Source organism: Triticum dicoccoides, chromosome 2B (assembly GCF_002162155.2).
Source record: "Triticum dicoccoides isolate Atlit2015 ecotype Zavitan chromosome 2B, WEW_v2.0, whole genome shotgun sequence".
NCBI classification, from domain to species: domain Eukaryota; kingdom Viridiplantae; phylum Streptophyta; class Magnoliopsida; order Poales; family Poaceae; genus Triticum; species Triticum dicoccoides.
In genome coordinates, this window is record NC_041383.1 from 47,010,861 (window position 1) to 47,024,579 (window position 13,719).

The window sequence follows — 13,719 nt, forward strand, 5'->3', positions numbered from 1 at the left end:
TGAAAAATAATACAATGCCAATCGAGAGATATCTTAGCAGAGCAGAGAGTCGTGCCATCCTCCTCTTGTGCCATCCTTAGAGCATCTACAACCCGGCGTCCTATATCCATCTCGTACATCCGGTCAGGCTGTTCGGTCACAAAATACCAATCAAACCGAAGCTCTCAAACGGGCCTCAAACGCCCGAGCTGACCGGCATCCCTCATATCTGTTCCAAATGTAGGGTGGATATAAGGCGGTCCGGGCATGCCCGGGCGCGCCCGCCACATCAGCCCGGCCCAACGTTGACCACCCCGACTCCACAAAAAACCCCGTCCGGCAGAAATCCTAACTCACTCCGCTCCCATCCCCTTCCCTTTTTGACCGTCCCATCTCCCCAATCTGCCAAATCCATAGTGCCGGCGATCATGTCCAGCACCGGCAGCCACTTCGACAACAGCTCCGGAGAAGAGTAGGAGTTGGTGCCCCGCATCAATCTCGCGGTTTGATACAGGGGGCAGCTCCGGCTCAGGTGCGACGCCCCTTGTCGCCCGTCGCGCCAGCGCTGATGCCAGCGTTGGCTCTTCCAGCCCCGCGCGCGGATCAGCGAGGCCTGCCAGATCCGCTCCTCCCGCCCAACGGCCTCCTCTACCTCCGGTCGCTGCTCCACGCGGGCAGCGCTGGGTTCTAGTGCCCGCTCAGCCGATGCGATGGATGCGGACTCCGGAGTCGGAGGCACGAGCTGCCCGCCGCGATAGGCAGAGGGCTAGGGAGATGGAAGGCGGGTCCGACGGGTCTGCGCAGTTCGCCCTCCGCTGTCGGGTGCCCGATGAGGAGGACCGTCTCTTCGATTGGGCGTGCCGCCGATCACTGACTGAGGCAGAGACGAACGCCCGACGGCTCTGGAGGCTCAACGCCAAGCAGCTCCAGCTTGGCATTGAGCAATCCGAGCGGGAGGCGGCGGAGGCAGCGAGAGAGGCGGCGGGGGTGGCCAAACTCAAGCGCCAGCAAGACCGCGTCGCCCGGTGCTTGCAAGGCTTCATCGTCATCTCCGATTCCTCCTCCTCCAACGGGTCCGACATGGACCCACCTCCTGCCGCGGACTCCTACAGTTGCGCCGGCGGCCGGAAAGGCAAAGGGCCGGCGAGGAAGTGGTGAAAATCCGTCTTTATATCAAGTTTTCAGTTGTAGTTTGAACTTGTCCGTCGTATTATGTGTATTATGTTGAACTTTGCAATCTTTTGATGATCCGATTGTGATTTTTTGATGAACCGATTGTGCATTTGTCTGTCCGCTCATGATCTACGTACTTGTTATCAACGTTGCATGGTTTAGTATGAAAATAGGGGAACGAAATATGAGATACGTGGGTGCGGAGACGCGGATATAGAAAGTACCCGGTCAGTGCCCGTGGAGGCGCCTGAACGCGTCCGTGTGCATTTGAGGGGCCGGATTTGATGAGTCCGGCTGTAGATGCTCTTAGTGCAGACTTGTCGCAGTCGCGGCCTCGCCGTGCAGCTTCTGGTTGTGTCCCTGCTCAGTAGTAGCAAAGAGCAGGCGAGTAACAGGAGACTGATTCAGCGCGATTCTTCACCGCTTTTCCCGTCAAAACATTCCATGTTCTGGGTCCCGGCCTTCCTTCTGCCACCCACTACAAATGTCGGGTAAACCAACGGGGTCGTGTATATTGTGCGTCCCCAAAAGGCCAAAACCACATACAGATACAGCTCGCGGCTTAACAGTGGAACAAGGACAAATGATGCTATGGACTGTGTCGATCGTCCTGCTAACACAATGATAACCTAATAATCACCCGTCGATTTGTCCTAACAAAATGATAGGCCAACAGTACAGTACAGTAGAGAGATGATGCTGGCTCTCCATGGATGATGCTGGAAGGATGCATGTCCATCACCATGCCCATAGATGACTGACAGGTGCTATACACTGACCATCTGAGTGTGAGCGGCCGTTTATCTAATGCATGCTCTCCGGCGAGGTGTCAGTCAATCAGCCCGCCAGCCCATGCATCCATCGTCTCTCCCTGCGGTGCTACTCTGCACGCCTACGTACGACTTGCTGTATGTAGATATCACACCGAAAGTAATACCTTGGACAAGGCTGAGCTCTCCACGTGCTTGCAACGAGCTTAATGACTGCCGAGTCAAACACTAACTTGCCTGTCATGCCAACGCCACTAACCAGCTACTGGTAGCACTTAGTAGTTAGCAACGTCGCAACTCACAACTCAAAAGTGTAAACCAATCGTTAGTTTATCCATGAGCAACATAGCAACTAGTCAAACCCACAGCTTAATTATGCAGGTGTGGCTTGGCTACTTGCCGGGCGGTCTAAGGTTACTCCCGTGGTCAAGTCTCAGTCCGGCCCTGCTGATGTTCATCTACCTAATTAACCACTAGTCCTAATTAAGATCGTTGCACTGATTAACCAGTTAGTACCATCCACTTTACAATCGAATTGTCTCTGCTGCCTCGCTGGCTACCTCTTTGTTTCGTCGCTGATAAATGCTGGATCGGTAGGCGCACCGACCGCACACGGGGACAAGGAAGTGATCACGGGAGAACTGGCCACCCGGTTACCTACACTTGCTACCCGCCGGCCGTTTGCCTGTGCCCTCAACATACCACCTCTTGAAAGGACATACCACCTCTTGCACCTAGCTAAGCTAGTTATGGACTCTGTGATGGCGGCGGCTGTTAGAGTTAACCTTCTTGTATAGGTGTTTCATCATGTTTATTTCGCCGCATGAGTTGAGTCATGCATGTAGTTAGTGTCTAGGAGCTGCAGTCAGGTGGAGCTTCAGTTGAACGTGCAGGAGGTGAGATGTCGAGGTGCTGCGCGACGTGGCGCAACCGCGCAAGACGAGATGCCATGGTACGTGAGCAGTGGAGCCTGATGGTCTGCAGCACAAGTCTAGCCAAGTGATTCGGCCAAGTAGTGATATAGATGCATCCGTTGAGGTTGTTGGCTGCATGCACGTACTAGTATTTGGGATCCTAGCGAGATTCCAGGAGGTGGATAAGGTTATGGGTTGGTTCTGTTAGTACGTGAGAGTCTCTTGTACCCCCTCTAGTTCTTTTTAGTTCGCATATAAGAATTGGTCAAAGTCAAACTTTATAAAATTTGACTAGCTTTGTAGGAAAAGATATCAGCATTCATGATACGAACTCTGCAACGAACCAAAATTCAGAAATAGAGGGATTGCATAATATGTGGCCAATTCAGAAATAGAGTAGATGACCACTGCAATTTTCACCAATGTCTGCAACAATATGGGAGTATCATAAAAAAATTTGTATTGTTACTGTCATACCTGAATATATATCTGGAGTACAACTAAATTTTATAGGAATATATACCTGAATATATATCTGGACAACAACATTTCGGACAGTAAACATAGGGCTTTTTTTTGTGTTGGACAACTACATACCTGAATATAATTATACATACACGGAAATTATGGATGATGATGGATGACATCTATATATACTCTGAAATTATTTTTAGGCCATCTATATATGATCTGAATTAATTTTAGGCACTCTGAATACTCCTTCTTTCATCTTTCATCTGTTTGCTTCTCCTTCAGTGACCCTCTATAATGTCCAAGGTTTTCCAATATAGTTCAGCATCGAATCTTAGATTGATATGTAGCATCCCCTCCCTCTCCAGCCTATCTTTGTTCATGTGCGGGATCTTGTATCCTGTACCTCCCTCAACCCTCATAACCTCAATCAGGACTAACTGTAGGGTTATAAACACTCTCGCCAGTTTGTGCACTTCATACTTATCATATGCTTCTTCAACTGATTCTATCAGTTCCTTGATGTTGTTTGGTGCACTTTCAAGTGTCAAGGACTGAATTGAGCTGAAGAAGCAAAGATCCAGGGCATTCATATCAGGTGAATTTGCAGGCTGCTGCATCAACCTGATATCCAGTTCTGATTCTGCTACGGCAGCTAGAAAATTCGAATCATCTAGAGGAACATGTGTTCTTGCGTTATCTTGATGGATGTAGATGGTTCGATTGTCTTCGGGTCACTGTTCTTCAATAACCGGAATGACCTTTTCACATAGGTATTCCCTCATCACATTCCTAGTAACTGTGACCGACTTTAGTTCCTTAGTCCCTTTTGTTGAATAATTAGGCATTTTCCCATTTAGTTTAATCCAGAAAAATGGTGGATAAAACATGAATAGCAAAATAGTGGTGAAACTAGAAACTAGCAACATTTTGTTGAGACTAGTCATGTAATCGAAAGCATAAGAAAAATGCATCATATCCATGTCAATCGCTACTAGCAATAAACCAAATGCTAGCTAGCCCTAACAGTGAGGATAAGATGACATACGACGTACTAGCAGATGGTGCAGATGTCCTGATCATCATATCGCTGAAGAGGTCGTTGACGTCGGGGAAGAAGTCGTCGTTGGGGAACTCGTTGTCGGTGATGTCGCCGTTCGCAGCCACGATGAACAAGAATCCAGCAGTCGCGCAAGGACGCTCCCCAAAAACCTGATCACCCCTCTCCCGTACCGGATCACAAGAGGCGAGGTTTCGGAGGCCTGCTGTCTCACTCTCCGGTGCACGCCAGGAAGCGAGATGGGAAAGAGATAGGCGGTGCAATGCTCTGGAACAATGCGAAGAGTTGTGTCTCGTTGGGAAGAGGAGCGACCTCTTATAGGAGTAACGGGATGAAACTGAAATAGACGCACTAATTCTCATTAAGGAGAGGAGAAACAGACACACTAAAAATCCTATTAAGTGGTGAGTTTCGTCTCCCATTAGTAGGCAAATCGTTTCAAGTTCTTGCATGAAAAAATATGCTAGCATGCATGGTATGAAAAAACCAAAGTACTAATGAAGAAATGAAACCAAAACCAAAATATTGATGCCATCAATGAGGAGATGAATGCCATCATTCACCACCATTCGGTTTCATTTTCCACTAGCGCAAATATTTTAGCTTGTTTCTTGTCATGCATGAACGTGCCACATGGGCCTATGGGATTTTCCTAGAAATTATTGGATATAACAGATGGTCTAAATCCCAATAATTCTAACAATCCCCCACCAGATCCCAGAGGCACATCAAGTTTGCCTATGGTTCCAAAGCATTGTTTATATACCGGTATTTCGGTGAAGACTGTTAAGTTGAACTTCCACCTAGAATTGCACGCTACACTCGTTCACAACTTGAACAGTGGACTACGCCTTGAACTGCAAGTTTTGTGCAAACAAGTTTCACGTAAAAGCCTTGACCGATACTAGAACGGTGAAAACTTCCCGCTGGTAGGAGCATATACGTCATACTCTGGGGCCTTTCCATGCGTTTATTAGAGAACACCCAACCCTCACAGACCGCGACGTTTAACAGTCTAACTCATATAAATGTGTTCTTTGTAGATGTTCTGTAGGACAACATCTTTGCCTACCCAAGCCATTCAGAACACATTAAGATAAATATCATCCTACCATACAGATTAGGAGAGAATTGCATCATAACGGAGTGGATTTTTATCAAATAAATATTCTCCTCTCAGTTATCCAATAGCTTGTCTCGCCAATTCTAATTCACGGGATCTCCGATCACAAAGAATGGGTTACCACCATGAACAACTTATGTAGTGGGTCTCAATCCCATCTCCTTCGATGCATTGTCTATCACATTTGGTGATAAACCCTTTGTGAAGGGATCTGCTGGATTCTTCGAAGTGTTTATATAGTCCAACGTTATAACTCCGGAGTTTCTCATGAACCTGACAGATTTCAGTCTCCTTCTCACATGTCTTGATGACTTCTTATTATCCTTAGAACTGTTTACCTTGACGATCACTGTTTGATTATCACAGTTCATTAGAATAGCTGGTATTGGTTTTTCAACCACCGGCAAGTCCATCAAAAGTTCTTGAAGCCATTCTGCTTCAACTCTTGCCGTGTCTAATGATGTGAGTTCTGCTTCCATTGTTGACCTTGTTAAGATGGCCTGCTTGCAAGACTTCTAAGAAACAGCAGCACCACCAAGTGTAAACACATAACCACTTGTCACTTTAAGCTCATCAGCATCAGATATCCAATTTGCATCACTATAACCTTCAAGTACTCTTGGATACCCGGCATAGTGAAGCCCATAACTCGCAGTACCTTTCAGATAGCGCATTATTCTCTCAAGTGCATGCCAATGAACATCCCCCGGGTTTGGAACAAACCGGCTTAGTTTACTTACAGAAAAAGGAGATGTCAGGCCTCGTAGCACTAGCTAAATATATAAGCGAGCCAATGACTTGAGAATATCTCAATCGATCCTTTGTTTCTCCTTCATTCTTCCGAATCAAAACACTCGAATCATAAGGTGTCGGAGAAGGTTTGCAATCTGAATATCCAAAGCGATCCAGAATCTTCTCCACATAGTGAGACTTCAAGAGAGTGATCCCACCATCACCACCTCTTAGAAGCTTGATGTTCAAGCTAACATCAGCTACTCCAAAGTCTTTCATCTCAAAGTTTTTATTCAGAAAATCTTTCACTTCCGGAATGACTTTGAGATTTGTTCCAAATATAAGTATGTCATCAGCATACAAACATAATATAACTCCTTAGCCCCCACCATGGCGATAGTACACACACTTGTCGGCTTCGTTTGCAACAAAGCCCATAGATGTCAAAGTTCTTTCGAACTTCTCGTGCCATTGCTTAGGTGCTTGTCTCAAACCATACAAAGATTTCGATAATTTACACACTTTTCCTTCATGACCATCTACTACAAAACCATCGGGTTGTTCCATGTAAATTTCCTCCTCCAACTCTCCATTTAGGAAAGCTGTCCTAACGTCCATTTGATGGACAAGATGATTGTGTGAGGCGGCCAATGAGAGTAGTACTCGAATGGTGGTCAATCTCGCCACAGGCGCATAAGTATCAAAGAAATCTTCACCTTCTTTTTGGGTATATCCCTTGGCTACAAGCCGCGCCTTGTACTTTTCAATTGTACCATTGGGCCTAAGTTTTTTCTTAAACAACCACTTACACCCTAAAGGTTTACACCCATGCTACCTCTTGAGCACTGCGTTGGTTTTCCTTGAAGAGGAAAGGGTGATGCAGCAAAGTAGCGTAAGTATTTCCCTCGGTTTTTGAGAACCAAGGTATCAATCCAGTAGGAGGCTCCTCAAAAGTCCCACGCACCTACACAAACAAACAAGAACCTCGCAACCAACGCAATAAAGGGGTTGTCAATCCCTTCACGGTAACTTGCAAAAGTGAGATCTGATAGAGATAATAAGATAAGATAAATATTTTTTTGGTATTTTTATGATATAGATTGGAAAGTAAAAGATGCAAATAAAAGTAGATGGGAAACTTATATGATAAAAGATAGACCCGGGAGCCATAGGTTTCACCAGTGGCTTCTCTCAAGATAGCATAAGTATTACGGTGGGTGAACAAATTACTGTCGAGCAATTGATAGAAAAGTGCATAATTATGAGATTATCTAGGTATGATCATGTATATATGCATCACGTCCGCAACAAGTAGATCGAAACGATTCTGCATCTACTAGTATTGCTCCACACATCGACCGACTCCTGCCTGCATCTAGAGTATTAAGTTCATGAATAACGAAGTAACGCATTAAGAAGGATGACATGATGTAGAGGGATAAACTCATGCAATATGATATCAACCCCATCTTTTTATCCTCGATGGCAATAATACAGTATGTGCCTTGCTGCCCCTGCTGTCACTGGGAAAGGACACCACAAGATTGAACCCAAAGCTAAGCACTTCTCTCATTGCAAGAAAGATCAATCTAGTAGGCCAAACCAAACTGATAATTCGAAGAGACTTGCAAAGATAATTTAATCACACATAAAAGAATTCAGAGGATATTCACATATTTCTCATGGATAAACTTGATCATAAACCCACCATTCATCGGATCTCGACAAACACACCGCAAAAAGAGTTACATCGAATAGATCTCCAAGAAGATTGAGGAGAACTTTGTATTGAGATTCAAAGAGAGAGAAGAAGCCATCTAGCTAATAACTATGGACCCGAAGGTCTGTGGTAAACTACTCACAACTCATCGGAGATGCCTTGGAGATGATGTAGAGGCCCTATGTGGTCGATTCCCCCTCCGGTGGATCGCCGGCGAAGGCTCCAAGATGGGATCTCGCGGATACAGAAGGTTGCGGCGGTGGAATTAAGTTTTCATGGTGCCCTCTGATGTTTTCAGGGTACGGGAGTATATATAGGCGAAGGAAAGTACGTCGGTTGACACTCGAGGGGCCCACGAGGGTGGGGGCGCGCCCACCCCCAAGGGGCACGCCGGGCACCCTCGTGGCCGCCTCATTTGTTGCTTGACGTCCACTCCAAGTCTCCAGGTTTGCATTTGTTCTAAAAAGATCGCTCCTGAAGGTTTCATCCCGTTTGGACTTCGTTTGATATTCCTTTTCTTTGAAACACTGAAATAGGCAAAAAACAACAATTCAGGTTGGGCCTCCGGTTAGTAGGTTAGTCCAAAAAATGATATAAAAGTGTAAAGTAAAGCCCCATAAACATCAGAAACGGGTAATATAATAGCATGAAACAATCAAAAATTATAGATACGTTGGAGACGTATCAAGCATCCCCAAGCTTAATTCCTGCTCGTCGTCGATTAGGTAAATGATATAAACAGAATTTTTGATGTGGAATGCTACCTAGCATAATTCTCAATATAATTTTCTTTATTGTGGCATGAATGTTCAGATCCAAATGATTCAAAATAAAAGTTTATATTGATATAAGAAATAGTAATACTTCAAGCATACAAACAAAGCAATCATGTCTTATCAAAATAACATGGCTAAAGAAAGTTCATCCCTACAAAATCATATAGTTTGGTCATGCTCCATTTTCGTCACACAAGAATGCTCTCATCTTGCACACCCCCGATGACAAGCCAAGCAATTGTTTCATACTTAAGTAATCTCAAACCTTTTCAACTTTCACGCAATACATGAGTGTGAGTCATGGATATAGCACTATGGGTGGAATAGAATATGATGATGGAGGTTGTGTGGAGAAGACAAAAAAGGAGAAAGTCTTATATTAACGAGGATAATCAACGAACTATGGAGATGCCCATCAATTGATGTCAACATGAGGAGTAGGGATTGCCATGCAACGAATGCGCCATGCAACAGATGCACTAGAGCTATAAATGTATGAAAGCTCAACAAAAAAAACTAGTGGGTGTGCATCCAACTTGCTTGCTCACGAACACCTAGGGCATTTTGAGGAAGCCCATCATTGAAATATACAAGCCAAGTTCTATAATGAAAAATTCTCACTAGTATATGAAAGTGACAACAAAATGAGACTCTCTATATGAAGAACATGATGCTACTTTGAACCGACCCACTAAGAGTGCACATTTTACGATTCTGTGCGATAGGGGCGGGATAGGGTGGTTGAAGAGGGGTTCGTGGGGTATCGGGATTTTGGGCGAATCGACACTTTTTATGCGTGGTGTGGTTTGCGGCATGGGGATGTTGTGGCTGGAATTGTCAATGATTTGAGCTGAAAGTTTTCTAAACTTGCCCAACACAAGATAGGTAATTGCCAGAGATGATGGCGCAAGTTGCCCAAAGATCTGCTCCTGAGAGTGTTGTGTTTTATTTTGCCTAAAATTTGCCCAATGCATGATAGTTAGTGCTAGAGAGGCTGACATGAGGTGCCAAGGATATTTTTTGGCAACAAATTGATTTAATTGCAAAGTGTTGTTGTTATTACAAATGATTGTTATTTGCTAGAGATGATGACATGAGTTGCCCAAAGATCCACTCATGAGAGTGTTCTGTTTTATTTCGCCCAAAACTTGCCCAATGTATGATAGTTAGTTGCTAGAGAGGCTGACTCGAGTTGCCCAGGGATATTTTTATCAAAAAATTGATTTAATTTGCAAAAAGTTGGTATTTCCAATAGGATACGTTGTCTACATATAAACAATACTTGCCTAAATCACCTAAATTTCATAGATATTTCTTTATTCAACTTTTTGATACACTAAACTAGCTTTTCTTTTGGTCCACCAAACAGGCAAATCTCCTTTCAATTGTTGTTTGTCTGGTACAAGGCTCGTTTATGCCGTCACCTTTGGCAACTCCTTCCTCCTCGGCTTCTACCCCATCGTCGCTAGTCTACCGTCGCCGTCAGAAGGAAAGTAGTTGTCTTGTACAAGATGAAAGTTGCCTAAACAATAACTACTAATTGCCTGGGACAAAGAGACTAGTTGTTTTGGGTGGAACACTTCACACCAGTTTTGTTTTCTAGGAGGATAGGGGGAATGTTGTCTAAATGAAAACCATTAGTTGACCGCGAGGCCGCGACAAGTGGTCAGTTGGCTGGGGGTTGGCAACTTCACACCATTTTTGTTGTCTGAGGAAAGGGGCAAACCTACCTGGGGTGGCAAAACTTTACGACACTTTACAAAGCAATTTTCCTACTAAGGGACACAACTTTAGTGGTACATAGAAGCAAGCTCAGTACAAGTGTGTACTAATGAATTTGTCTAACTTGCCCCTATCTTTTGCCTACAATACTAGGAAGTTGCCTATTGTCGATCTTTAGTTGTCTGTCATTGTGATTCTTCAGTCGCCTATTTGTGTCTGATAAATTACTTGACATTGCTAACTAGTTTTCTTTCGATGATGCTCGGTTGCGCACAATCGCTAATTAGCTGCCTACCATATTGTGTAAAGTGGCCCAACATTGTTCCTAAGTTTTGTCTACCTCTAAAGCTAAGTTGCTTAAAATACTAGAAAGTACTTATAGGCAAGTTAGGATAACATCATCTCGAAAGTTGCTTACTAGTCATGTTATGCAACTTCAGAGATGATGTTATGCAACTTTAGAAATGACGTTAGGCAACTGCGTAACTTGGCAGTCATGGTCTCCAACTTAGGGGGAAGCATAGGTGATATTAGGCAACAAAAAAGTTGCCCCATATCAAAGTTGCTTCCTGGTAGCAAACTTATAAGTGCTTGGGGGTAGATATGTAAATCGTGATAGACAATCTATTGCCAAGTTGCTTACTTTAGCACTAAGATTGCTTCATATAGCATCAAAGTTGCTTGATAAAAAAAAAGTTCGCCGAAACATATCCATGATGGATCTTGTTTTGAAGAGCTTGTTGCAAGAAACGTAACAATGAAAACGGTACTTAATTTTGACATTCAATTTAAAAGTTGTAGCGTTTTAATTTTTTTGGAATGGAATTAAATGCCTGTGATGCATTTCCTAACTTGTGTGTTGCGCGCAATTGCAGGAAGGAGTCATGCATGAAGAGGCCATCTATTGTGTTAAACGTCACATGGGCAGGGTAGCCTTTCCTTTACAGGAAGGTGTAGACAAGAACATGCTATTTTTGGGTATGTGCTCCAGTGGACTAGCCAGCCAACGGTTGCTAGCTAGCCGTGTCCTTATTCTTGATGGCTCATCATGACAATCACACACGCAAACAAACAAAATATTCACTCATTAATTCTTGATGGCTCATTATGACCGGCACACACATAATTAAACAAGGACAACATTGAACACAAAATCTGCATGAAGAGTAAAGCAAACCCACACAGGAGGTGGTGGATGGATAATGGATGAAGATGGGTACTCATCAAGGATTAGGGACGTCATCGTGACCAGGCCTGGAGGTGATGCCGGCATGCAGGAGCAGCGCCCACAGGAGCGTGATGAGCTCGCCGCCATGACGCAGGGCCTCAATGTGGCCCTTGACATTGTCCGACGGTGCGAGGTAGAGTATCATCTCCGACCAGAACTCTGTAGGTTCTCCCACACCACCTCCTCGCCTCCGGCATGTATTTCTTGGCTCTGTCCTCGGGAATCTCTTTGCCTATTAACCTCTTCTGCCAACTCCTTTCCAAGCGTTGATCCTATCTTCACGACATCCTCTTCCAGTGTCTTATTGGAGCTGGAGTTGTCAACCAGATGTGCTGCTTTGATACATTTCTTCACCTTCTGGTAGCGGTGCTTTGTCCAGGCAGCATTGTCTGGCAGCAACTCTGGAGCCTCGGCCACCAAGTATGCACAGTATCGCGACAAGCTAGTGGCGACTACCATGCTTTTTGTTGGCGCTGAAGTAGGTGAAGAACATTTGATCTCAAAGAGAAATGTGGCAATGTACCAAACAAGGATGGCATCGGTGCTGGTGGTGATTCTCTCGTAGCATGTCCAGGTGAAGTCAGGGCTGCACCGCGGCCGTACGGTGGTTATACTGTTGGTCAGCTGCCCGCTGGTGCTCTTCAAGGATCTGATGACGGCATCCTTCACCTCTAGTGGGATTTTGACCACAGCCTTGTAACGGTTTTTCCTCGGATGGAAGATCTGTTTGAACATATGAGCCCAGGGAAGATTGGGCTTGAGGATAAGGTTTTGTCCGATCTCATCCTTCCAACGCGATGGGGGTTTGCATCTTAGCAAACATGGACAGATTACCCAGGACCAACAAGATCCGTTGATGTAGTGGCCAACCATGCTTATCTTGGTCCAGTTAGAGCGCACACTGGTCACCATCTCCACTATCTCCACGCATAGAGTGACCAGGGCGACAACAAGGACCAGGAGCAACAAGAATGTGTTACCAACACTATCATCCTCATCTAAACTCATTATGGCCATAATTTGAGGTATGCTGAATAAAAGCAATGGAATGATGATGAATGTCAGGCTGCAAATTATAGCAGACAAGAAGAAGTGGAGAGCTGCGAACCATGCGCCCAGAGAGGCGACAGGGAGTGGGGAGTAGTAGAAATCGCATGCGAACGCGAGCTCGCTGGAGATCACCTTGAACATCCTGGCGTGATCATCTTCCGGGCCGAGCAACCCATTGCAAACAAAATGGAAAGCCCAGCTAGAGCCAGCCTCGGCAAGCTGGTAGCCGGCAAACCGCCGGCGTAGGCACTTGAAGAGAGAGAAGGAGAGGCAGAGGTCCTTGACCTTCGAGGGCAAGCGAGATGACCAGACTTTGTCTAGTGTGACCAGGCAGCTGGAGTTGTCTTCCTTGACACGATATCCTTCGCGGCTTTCTTCCACGTCCAGTTTCTTCTCTCCCGTCACTATGAGATGGGGTACCGCAGCCTCTTCACTGTAGCGGCGGCAACCTTCTTGGTCTTGGAGCTGCGCCATGTAGCCCTCGATCAGCTTAGCATTCCGGCCGACAGCGAAAGACCCATTGGCGCGCTGGAATGCGACAAACCTGAGCACCATTCTTGCAACACCAAGCGCCCATAGCAGAAATATTGGGAGATCCACATAGGCGAGGAAGTAGAGGTCATCTCCTTCCTTGACATATATGTAGTAGATGAGGAGGCCCGCCACCCAGAGAGAGGACACAAGGCTCTCCATGGATGGGCGGATCTTTTGGCTGTCGATGTCGTCGCCAGCCGTAGGCGAGGCAACGGCACCCACGGCTAGGGCAGCCATGTCCGCGTTCGACTTGAGAAATTGGAGGAGGACCATCACCAGCAGCACAATCGACTGGACCAACAAATAGTCTCCTTCATCCAAGGATGACATGTAGGTGGTCAGGATAGAGAAGATGTAGGCAGTAAGTGAAAAGTACACAGCAGAGGCGCCCAAGAGGAAGTAGCGGCCGAGCGTGTCATGGCTTATACGGCTCCGGCGCCGGCTTAGACACCTCAGTAACACGACAA